General features: G+C 42.7%; 3 non-coding genes across 3 annotated transcripts; 1 reads left to right on the top strand and 2 right to left on the bottom strand.

Moving 5' to 3' along the window:
• Positions 1-4,116: 4,116 nt before the first annotated feature.
• LOC140265976 (U5 spliceosomal RNA) lies at positions 4,117-4,230 on the top strand. The gene has a single exon (XR_011906652.1). It is a non-coding gene; the product is annotated as a U5 spliceosomal RNA (small nuclear RNA).
• A 3,257-nt stretch (positions 4,231-7,487) lies between these two features.
• Positions 7,488-7,671, bottom strand: LOC140320587 (U2 spliceosomal RNA). The gene has a single exon (XR_011918421.1). It is a non-coding gene; the product is annotated as a U2 spliceosomal RNA (small nuclear RNA).
• A 308-nt stretch (positions 7,672-7,979) lies between these two features.
• Positions 7,980-8,093, bottom strand: LOC140265917 (U5 spliceosomal RNA). Its single transcript, XR_011906599.1, has one exon. It is a non-coding gene; the product is annotated as a U5 spliceosomal RNA (small nuclear RNA).
• Positions 8,094-10,777: the final 2,684 nt, after the last annotated feature.

The raw sequence follows: 10,777 nt of genomic DNA, 5'->3' as shown, positions 1-10,777 counted from the left end.
CGCTTTTGATGATGCATGGACCGGCATTCTTACCTTTTCTAACACATTTTTCAGCAATTAGGGTTCACACCTACTCACAGCCGAACAACTCCGCTCCCGCATTTGATGGTGTATAGTCGGGCATTCTCACCCTTTCTCATCAGCTTTTTGCAAATTATGATCTGACATTCACACCTACTTGCAGTCGAACAGCTCTGCTCCCGCTTTTGATTATGTATGGTTGGATATTCTAACCTTTTCTTAACTGCTTTTTACAAACTTTGGTCGGACTTTCACACCTTCTTTCACACATGCACTCCTGCTTTTGATGATGTATGGTTGGGCATTCGCACCTTTTTTTTACCCATTTTTCAGGTATTATGGGTGGACATTCACACCTTCTTGCAGCTGAACACCTCCTCTCCCACTTATGATCATGTGTGGTTTGATTTTCGAAAATTTTCTTTCATGTTTTCTAGCAATTATTGATGGACATTTAGAGCTTCTTGCAGCTGAACACCACCTCTCCCGATTTTGATTATGTATGGACCGGCATTTTTACCTTTTCTAACACATTTTTCAGCAATTATGGTTGGAGATTCACACCTACTCACAGCCGAACAACTCCGCTACCGCATTTGATGGTGTATAGTCGGGCATTCTCACCCTTTCTCATCAGCTTTTTGCAAATTATGATCTGACATTCACACCTACTTCCAGTCGAACAGCTCTGCTCCCGCTTTTGATTATGTTTGGTTAGATATTCAAACCTTTTCTTAACTGCTTTTTACAAACTTTGGTCGGACGTTCACAATATCTTGCAGCCGAACACCTCCGCTTCCGCTTTTGATGGTGTATATTCGGGCATACGAACCTTTTCTTACCCGCTTTTTACAAACCAAGGTCGGACTTTCACACCTTCTCTTAGCTGAACAACTCCGCTCCCTCTTTTGATTGTGTACAGTCGGGTAATTTAACCTTTTCTTACCCGCTTTTTACCATCTATGGTCGGACATTCACACCGTCTTACAGCGGAACACCTCCGCTCCCTCTTTTGATGATGTATGGTTAGGCATTCGCACCTTTTCTTACCCATTTTTCAGTAATTATGGGTAGACATTCACACCTTCTTGCAACTGAACACCTCCTCTCCCGCTTATGATCATGTGCAGTTTGATATTCGAAAATTTTCTTTCATGTTTTCTAGCAATTATTGATGGACATTCAGACCGTCTTGCAGCTGAACACCTCCGCTCCCACTTTTGATGGTGAATAGTCGGGCTTTCGAGCCTTTTCTTCCCCGGTTTTTACAAATTATGGTTGGACATTCAGACCTTCTTGCAGCCGAAAACCTCCACTCCCTCTTTTGATCATACATTGTCGGGCATTCGCACCTTTTCTTACCCGCTTTTTACAAACCATGGTCGGACTTTCACACCTTTTAGTAGCCGAACAACTACGCTCCCGCTATTGATTGTGTACAGTCGGGTATTTTAACCTTTTCTTACCCGCTTTTTACCAACTATGGTTGGACATTCACACCTTCTTACAGCAGAACACCTCCGCTCCCTGTTTTGATTATGTATGGTTTGACATTCGCACCTTCTCTCACCCGCCTTTTACTATGGTCGGCCATTCACAGCTTCCTCTCCACCATACTTGTATGGTGGGATATTCACACCCACTTGCATCCGAAGACCTCCGCCCCCACTTTTGTTGATATTTAGTCGGTCATTCGCACCTTACCCGCTTTTGGCAAACTATGGCCTTCTTGCAGGCAAACACCTCTGATCTCGCTTTTGATGATGTAAGGTTGGGCATTCAGACCTTGCTTCACCTGCTTTTCACCAAATATAGTCGGACATTCACACCTTCTTGCAGCCGAACACTTCCGCTTTTAGTGTTCTATGAGGCATTCACATATTTTTTTTCACCGTATTTTATAGATTATGGATGGAAATTCTCACCCACTCTCATCCGAAGACCTCTCCTCCCGCTTTTGTTAATATATAGTCGGGCATTCGAACCTTTTCTTACCCACTTTTTACAAATTATGGTCGAACATTCACACCTACTTGCAGCTGAATACTTCCGCTCCACCTTTTAGGTATGTATGGTTGGCATTTGCACCTCTTTTTATACTGATTGCTGAAGATTAAGTTGTTCTTTCTCAAACTACAATTTTTTTTTAATTGTTGAAACTTGATTTGAAGTGGATAAATAAGGAGGACAAACAGTTTTAAGTCAGGCTGATAGAAGGAATTAATTTTATAGCAAAATCTGTATTTCGTCATATGTCGAGAGATGCTTATTGCTGAAGAAGTTCTTTCTCATTCTACAAAGTACAACGTTGTTTATCGTTGAAACTTGATTAGACATGAATAAATATGAAGGACAAAGCAGTCTTAACTTGGTTTGAGTTAATTAATTCGTTTTATAGGAGAATCCGAATTCGTGCTTATTTTCGGATTCCTGAAGAATGAGTCTGGTTCTTTCTCATAATACAAAGTTTGTTGTTTATTGTTGAAACTTCATCAGAAGTGAAGAAATAAATGAATGCCTATCAACAAATGTGGGATCTAAACTCTAGTGCTTCCTCTAAAATAATTTCCTTTCTCAATTTAGAAATGTGTGTGTGTAAGTCACAACACCCGTGACACCAAAACGGCTTTCTTTTCTCTACACTCTGCACTATGAGCACACACACCAAATCAGAAAGGCTTTTTTCTCTCTTTTCTACATTATGGACTGTGGGGACACAAAACCGCTCTCTCTCTTTTTTTTTTTTTATCGTGTGCCAGGGCGTTGTCTCACGTATTAGATTATGCTTAAGATACGAATGGGTTTATCAGTCACATCAGAATCCATACATACTGATCCTCCCGTAATAAAATGGTCGGATCTTATCAAACACACTTTGTTTCTTGTGACAATCAAGTCAGCGAAACAGCGTATACACGTCAAGACACTGAATCAAGTTTGCCACAAGAACTCATAAGTTTGGCAGTATTGCTCTGCCGTCAGCAATCATACACCCATTTTATTTTCGTGAGACATGTGCAAGCACCTGTTCATCTACTGTTCTATCACTATGAATTAGTGATCTATTATCAATAAGGATACTTCTACAACTACTATCAAAGTATGTCCGGACTTCTTATGTTGTCAGTTGCTATATATGAATAAGTGGGTAGCTACTGACAAGCATTAAGCATGTCACACAGCCCAAACATATAACATTTCAGGACACACCACACAGTTAACAACCACAGTGAAGCGTGTCAAAGCCCAAACATGTAACATTCAACAGGACACTTACACAACACATTCAAATCAAACAGTCAGACAACATACAAGAACATATACCCCAGCCGGCATTGCTCCCTGCCTATTTTCGTACAGCACACTATGTGTGCGCACACCTTTATTCACAAACTCTTCAACTTATACTCTTTTATCGAAGCTGCTACAGCTCGATTGGCCGAATACCCTTTGATCCTATTTCGGTGAATTTGACATCTGCCTTACATATAACAGATTAGCGGTTTAGCAGTTTTAATTTAGTTTGAGTGAAGGAATTCATTTTATAGCAAAATCCGAAATCGTGAAGCACTCATGAAAGTAAGCTTATTCTCGGATTCCTGAAACTTTAGATTTGCTCTTTTTTTTACTGCAAAGTACAACGTTGTTTTTTTTGTTTAAATCTTTCTAGACACGGTAAATATTAAGGACAAAGCAGTTTTCACATAGTTTGAGTGAAGGAATTCATTTTATAGATAAAATCCCAAGAGTCTGCTGAGAAAAGAGAGTGAATGCGAAGTAGACTTTAACACGGCTCTGGGAGCGAGCCGAGTGTGGGCTAACCGGGAGAATTGCTTGAAAGAAACGCGACACCGAATGAGCGATCAGAACAAAGCCTCAATACGGGATTCTCGTGGTGTTTTTGTTGCTGCCTTGTCTTTTGCACAGAGTAAAAGACAAGGCAGCCATCGAATAGGGCCCGATTGTTCCTAGTTGGTCAGCCGAGGAGCAAGGGGGGGGGGGGGGGAGCAAGCGTCTCAACCAAGCAAAGCTCACCATGGGGAAGGTGGCTATGCCAACTAGCCTGATGCCCTGGTCCCGCAGTGACGGATAATCATACTCTGGTTTCTCTTCATAACGTACAATTCTTTCGCCTTTTACTAAAGATTTCTGTGGAGAGCAGCACTAATGAGTTGTTTCTATTTTTGGCAGGCTTTACCTTTGCGGGTGAAGCCCTTTCTGTCTGTGCAAAAGAAATCTTCTTACTGTGCAGAGTGACTTCTCTGAGTAGAGTCGCCTTACTTGTTGCGACTGTGCCGATGTTCGAAGCTGGAGTGCAAAGTTGTTGCTTGAATGGTGCTTGCTGGAGTGTGCGGGAGTGCAAAGTTATACCATTTAAAAGGGCTGAAGAGTGCTCAGTGCAGCGGGTGGGCGACACTCTGGCCACCTTGAAAACCGAGGTTACATCCACTACCAGGGGCAGCCCAAGTTCTGCCGCAAGTGTGGTGAGCATGGGCACCTGGTTGAGGCTTGTACCAAGGTGTTATGTGGGAAGAGCAGAGAAATTGGGCAAACTTTTGGAGAGTGTCCAAATGGCAGGAAATGTAATCTCTGTGGAGAATTAAATCACCTCTTCAGAGATTGCCCTAAATCTTTTGCCAACAAATTAAAGACGGTAAAGCCACAGTCAAGCCAACAAAGAGAAGGACCAAAGGTGGCAGTTGGTGAACAAAGTGAAGAGGTTGACCCAATAAATTCAAACTTCCCGCCAAAAGCTTGGATTGGAAGTGAGGAGCAAAAAGGGGAGGGGCCTGTAGAGGCCTCACCACTCAGTGTTGAAGTCTGTGAGAATTCACAGGCAGAGGGTGGAGCTACGCTAAATGAGGAGGAAGAGCAGACAGGTGAGTCTAGTGAAGATACTCACCTCCCCGAAGGTCAACAGCCGAAGAGGACGGCATCTGAGCCTCTGATTCCCCAGTGGTATCAGAGAAGAGGGGAAGGGTTAGGTCCCTTTCAGACAGTTCTTCAGTGGAAGAACCAAGAGTCTTCCCCTCCGACTCACCAAATGAGGTCTCCTTTTTAACTTCAGCTCTGCAATCAACCCCCAGGGACTCAAAGTTAAATGCAACATTGCGTCAGAGGCCAACACCGAGAGTCCGAAAAGGAAATATAGATCACCCTACTCACTTTTCACCTAAAGAAATGAAGGAAGAGCTAGTTTCCCAAGAAATAACCTGTGTGTAATTTGTTTTGATAACTTAGAAAAACGAAAATGACATACCTACTTTCCTTTATGCTTTTAATGGTTCTCACCTTCTCAACACTAAATGTGAGAAGTGTGAAATCAAAGACAAGAGCCCAGAGTATTTTATCCTTCTTAGACTCCATAAAATCAGATGTGTTTTTAATACAAGAATGTGGACTACCTTTTTTAAAAAACCATAGACAGTGGGAGGAAATGTGGCCCCATTTATCGATATGGAGTGGCTCAAATCAAAATAAAAATGATGGTGTGGCCATTCTAATTAAAAATCCGCATGTTCTGGTGAAAAGTAGCACAGTGGTGAGAGACGGACGGGCACTTTTAGCACACTTGAATTTTATGGGGCAAGACTTTAACCTCTTAAATATTTATGGTTTCAATGGAAAAAATGAAAGGTATGACCTTTTAGAAGATATACAGCTTTACATGCTAGGGCAAGTACCTTTAGTTGTAGGAGGGGATTTTAACTGTATCTTGAGCAGGAAAGATAGAAAAAGAGCAGGGGTAGATTTTAAAGTGGATAAGACTTCGATTTTACTTCAGGGCATATGCAGGGATTTTAAGCTTACTGACTGTTTTAAAACCATGCATCCCAGAGAGGAGGGCTTCACCTGGTTTAGTCATGATGGCACCAGAGCCTCTCGCATTGATTATTTCTTTACTAGAGATTGCCCACCCACTGATGTTAGATTAACCCCTGTTTTCTTTTCAGACCACCTTATGCTCTCCTGCACCCTTTCACCCCCTTCTGGTGTGACGGTAGGAAGTGGTCTGTGGAAACTCAACTGTTCCCTGTTGGAGGATGAAATCATAGTCAGTCAGTACAGGGAATGTTATAAAGAGTGGCAGACCCTTCAAGACCTCTACGAAACACATGCACAATGGTGGGAAATGGTGAAGGAAACGACCCAGACTTTTTTTAAACAGCAAGGTAAACGTAAAAAAAGGAAAGAGAATAGATGTATGATGGGACTACATAAACGCTTACAGCGCTACTTTAAACTAAATCAGTGTGGCATAGACTTTAAAGAAGAAATCAAAGATGTCAAAAAGGAAATGTCAGTTTTAGCAGAAATAAAGAGTAAAGGAATTTTTGTAAGAAGCAGGGAGCAGGAAATTGAGGAAGGTGAAAAAGAAAGAAAGTTATAAATAAAAAGGAGTGTATTCAAAATCTAAAAAGAGAAGATGGGTTTTTAACTAAATCCACACAAGAGATGATTGAAACTGTACATACCTTTTATAGTAACATGTACAAAGAGAAACCAGTGCACTTGGAAACATCGGCAGAAATCTTAAAATTCGTTGACAAAACCGTAAAAGAGAATGCACACTTGACACAGAATTTTACTGCTTTAGAGTTAAAAAAATGCCTAACAGGTTTTAAGAGAAGTCGAGCTCCGGGTTTAGACGGGCTTCCTGCAGAATTCTATCTGACCTATTGGGACCTTTTATCATCAGACATTTTAGATGTTTTTAAAGATTTTGAAAAACTCGACCGACTGCCTGACAGTTTTAGAGTGGGAATAGTGACTCTACTTTATAAAAAAAATGATAAGACTGACCTAAAGAATTGGAGGCCCATCACACTTTTAAACTTTGACTGTAAACTTTTTAGCAAGGTTTTAGCGACACGGATGTCCTCTGTTTTAGAGGAGGTAATTCACCCAGACCAAGCTTGTGCCATCTCAGGGAGACAACTCACCGACAGCCTCGTACTGATTCGAGACATCATTGATTACGCTAGAGACAGAAACACCCGGCTTGTCATCTTAAATTTAGACTTTGAAAAAGCATTTGATCGGGTCTCGCATCAATATCTCTTTTAGATGTTGCAGCCATCGAAAAGGGCCCGATTGTTCCTACTTGGTGAGCTTTGCTTGGTTGAGACGCTTGCCCCCCCCCCCCCCCCCCCCCCCCTGCTCCTCGGCTGACCAAGTAGAAACAATCTATTCGATGGCTGCCTTGTCTTTTACTCTGTGCAAAAGACAAGGCAGCCACAAACACCACGGGAACACCGTATTGAGGCTTTGTTCTGACCACTCATTCGGTGTCGCGTTTCTTTCAAGCAATTCTCCCGGTTAGCCCGCACTCGGCTCGCTCCCAGAGCCGTGTTAAAGTCCACTTCGCATTCACTCTCTTTTCTCAGCAGATTAAAAGAAAGTTTCATCTTGGGCTCCCTGAAACTTCCATCCTGCACCGCTGTTTGCTTTTTCACAAGAGCAGAGGAGAGCGCATCGTTCCCAGCGGCACTGCAGTACCGGGTCGAGGCTTGGAGTGAACGGAGCAAGCTTCTTTTTCAACTCCTATTCTTAAAAATCCATTTAATATGTTGTCCTCGTATAGAGGACATATTAAACTGATAAGAACAGATACTACACTTGATCTTAGCCAAAAGGCCGAGAAGCGATAACTGTCCACTGTTTCAGGTCCGAGGGCCCTTGCTGGCACAATGCGCACTTGTAGCAGTGTTCTTTTTATGGCCATAGGTGGCCAGAGTGTCACGTTGCACCTCCGCCCACCCGCTGCACTGAGCACTCTTCAGCCCTTTTAAATGGTATAACTTTGCACTCCCGCATGCTCCAGCAAGCACCATTCAAGCAACAACTTTGCACTCCAGCTTCGAACATCGGCACAGTCGCAACAAGTAAGGCGACTCTACTCAGAGAAGTCACTCTGCAAAGTAGCAAGATTTCTTTTGCACAGACAGAAAGGGCTTCACCCGCAAAGGTAAAGCCTGCCAATAATAGAAACAACTCATTAGTGCTGCTCTCCACGGAAGTCTTTAGTAAAAGGCGAAAGACTTGTATGTTATGAAGAGAAACCAGAGTACGATTATCCGTCACTGCGGGAGCAGGGCATCAGGCTAGTGGGTATAGCCACCTTCCCCATGGTGAGCTTTGCTTGGTTGAGACGCTTGCCCCCCCCCCCCTTGCTCCTCGGCTGACCAAGTAGGAACAATCGGGCCCTATTCGATGGCTGCCTTGTCTTTTACTCTATGCAAAAGACAAGGCAGCAACAAAAACACCACGAGAATCCCGTATTGAGGCTTTGTTCTGACCGCTCATTCGGTGTCGCGTTTCTTTCAAGCAATTCTCCCGGTTAGCCGACACTCGGCTCGCTCCCATAGCCGTGTTAAAGTCTACTTCGCATTCACTCTCTTTTCTCTGCAGACTCTTGGGATTTTATCTATAAAATGAATTCCTTCACTCAAACTATGTTAAAACTGCTTTGTCGTTCATATTTACCATGTCTAGAAAGATTTAAACAAAAAAAACAACGTTGTACTTTGCAGTAAAAGAAAGAGCAAATCTAAAGTTTCAGGAATCCGAGAATAAGCTTACTTTCATGAGTTCTTCACGATTTCGGATTTTGCTATAAAATGAATTCCTTCACTCAAACTAAATTAAAACTGCTAAACCGCTAATCCGTTACATGTAAGGCAGATGTCAAATTCACCAAAATAGGATCTAAGGGTATTCGGCCAATCGAGCTGTAGCAGCTTTGGTAAAAGAGTATAAGTTTGGGGGTGTGATGCTGTAGTGTCGCGAGATTGTGTGAGACTATCGGCAGATTCAAACAAGGCACGCCTCAAATAGAGCAAACAATATAATAAGATTATAATTACGCCAATAACCACTGTTTAAATAAATATATTATCGGGTGAAACAAAAACAAAACACTGGAGTACAGTGAAGAAAGCCTGGAGAGCCTCACGGATTTCATCGACGAGTGTTTTGACAGGATCGTCATGGGGAAAACCAACCAAACCCCATCTGCTAGCAGTAAGGCTTCAACTTCAAAGAGAAGTCGCAATGAAGAGTCACCCGGAGCGACGTCTCCAGCTGGTAATGATTCGACGGACATTTTAACATCGATCGATAACAAATTATCCAGCTTCGACGCCCGTATGTCTCTGTTAGAAATTCTACACAGAGAGTTCCAGGCATTACGGGAGTCGTTGGAGTTCAGCCAGCAACAGGTGCAGACGCTGGCTGCAGAAAACGCAACCCTCAGAGGATCGGTGAAAACACTCACCGAGGGAATGAGCCGGATCTCTGACGAGAACAAGAGGATGAAAGAATCAATTATTGATCTCCAGGCTCGTAGTATGAGGGACAATTTGGTGTTTTCTGGAATCCCGGAGCAGGCAGACGAGGATCCTGAACTCACAGTGAAAAATTTCATCCAAAATCAACTGAAACTTCCAGGAGATGTAGTGAAAAACATTACTTTTCACCGAGTCCACCGCCTGGGAGGGAAGAGACCTGATGCCCGCCGACCGAGACCGATTGTGGCCAAGTTCGAGCATTATCAACAGAAGGTCCAGGTGAGGGGACGCGGCAGGGAGCTGAGAGGAACGGACTTCAGCGTCAATGACCAGTTTCCCAAAGAAATCCTGGAAAGACGCAGGGTTCTGTTCCCCATCCGGAGAAAGTTCATGGAAGGAGGCTCCCGGGCTGTCATCGCGGTGGATAAGTTATTCATCAACGGGCAGCTGTACCGCGACCAGGAAACCACTCCTTGGCTCTTCTAAACTCCAGGTGATCTGTATTCGTTAACTTGTATAAATCATATCACCATAGATGGTACATAAGTAACTCTGAAATAGTCTATCCAATTCATATCTAGTTATCTATCAAGGCAAAATATATAGCTCACTGCCAGTCTCAGCAGCATAGGATATATGCAGCTCATATTTGTTTATTTGTTTTTGTTTTTTTGTTTTTGTTTTTCCTTTTTCTATCTCACACTTCCACTCTTTTGCACTGTTTTTCTGTTCTGTCTTTCTTCCCCAACCCGCTGCGTTTCCACCTTAATAAGTAATGTTAACAAGCACGGCGCACATAGAGTTTTGAGCAGAGCACATAATGAAGTTCCACACAGCATCGACAGCGCAAGTACATATTGTAGCAAGCTCATACTGACAACTGAAACACCAACAATGGCATGTTCATGGAAGCATATATGCACACACACGCACGGGATGCTTTTAGCAAGCATCCAGCACTCACTGCGTTAGTCTGAGCATGTCCACACTGAGGTTTATCTCATGGAATGTGCATGGAGCTGGGTCCAGAGAGAAGAGATTAAAAATCTCCAATAAATTGAAGGATTTACAGGCGGACATTGTTTTATTACAGGAGATTCATTTATCAAAGACTGTAGCTGATGTTCTCACCACAGCACAGTTTCCTCATGTGTACTCAGCCTGTTACAACTCCAGACAAAGAGGTGTAGCCATTCTGATAAATAGAAGAGTAAATTTCACCGTAAACAACACAGTTATAGATCCAGAAGGTAGATTTCTAATAGTTAATTTATCTGTTCAAAATATGAATTTATGCATTGCAAATATATATGGTCCAAATGTGGATGACCCCTCATTTTTTCACTCCTTTTTCACTTCACTCTCTGATCACTCAGATAACACACTCATCATAGGAGGGGACTTTAACATGGTATTAGACTCAGGACTAGACAGACTCAGTACTTCAGGAAGTCAGCGGAACTGGC

Source organism: Leuresthes tenuis, unplaced genomic scaffold (assembly GCF_036924035.1).
Source record: "Leuresthes tenuis unplaced genomic scaffold, fLeuTen1.0.hap1 SCAF_12, whole genome shotgun sequence".
NCBI classification, from domain to species: domain Eukaryota; kingdom Metazoa; phylum Chordata; class Actinopteri; order Atheriniformes; family Atherinopsidae; genus Leuresthes; species Leuresthes tenuis.
This window is presented reverse-complemented; position numbering and strand designations above follow the sequence as displayed.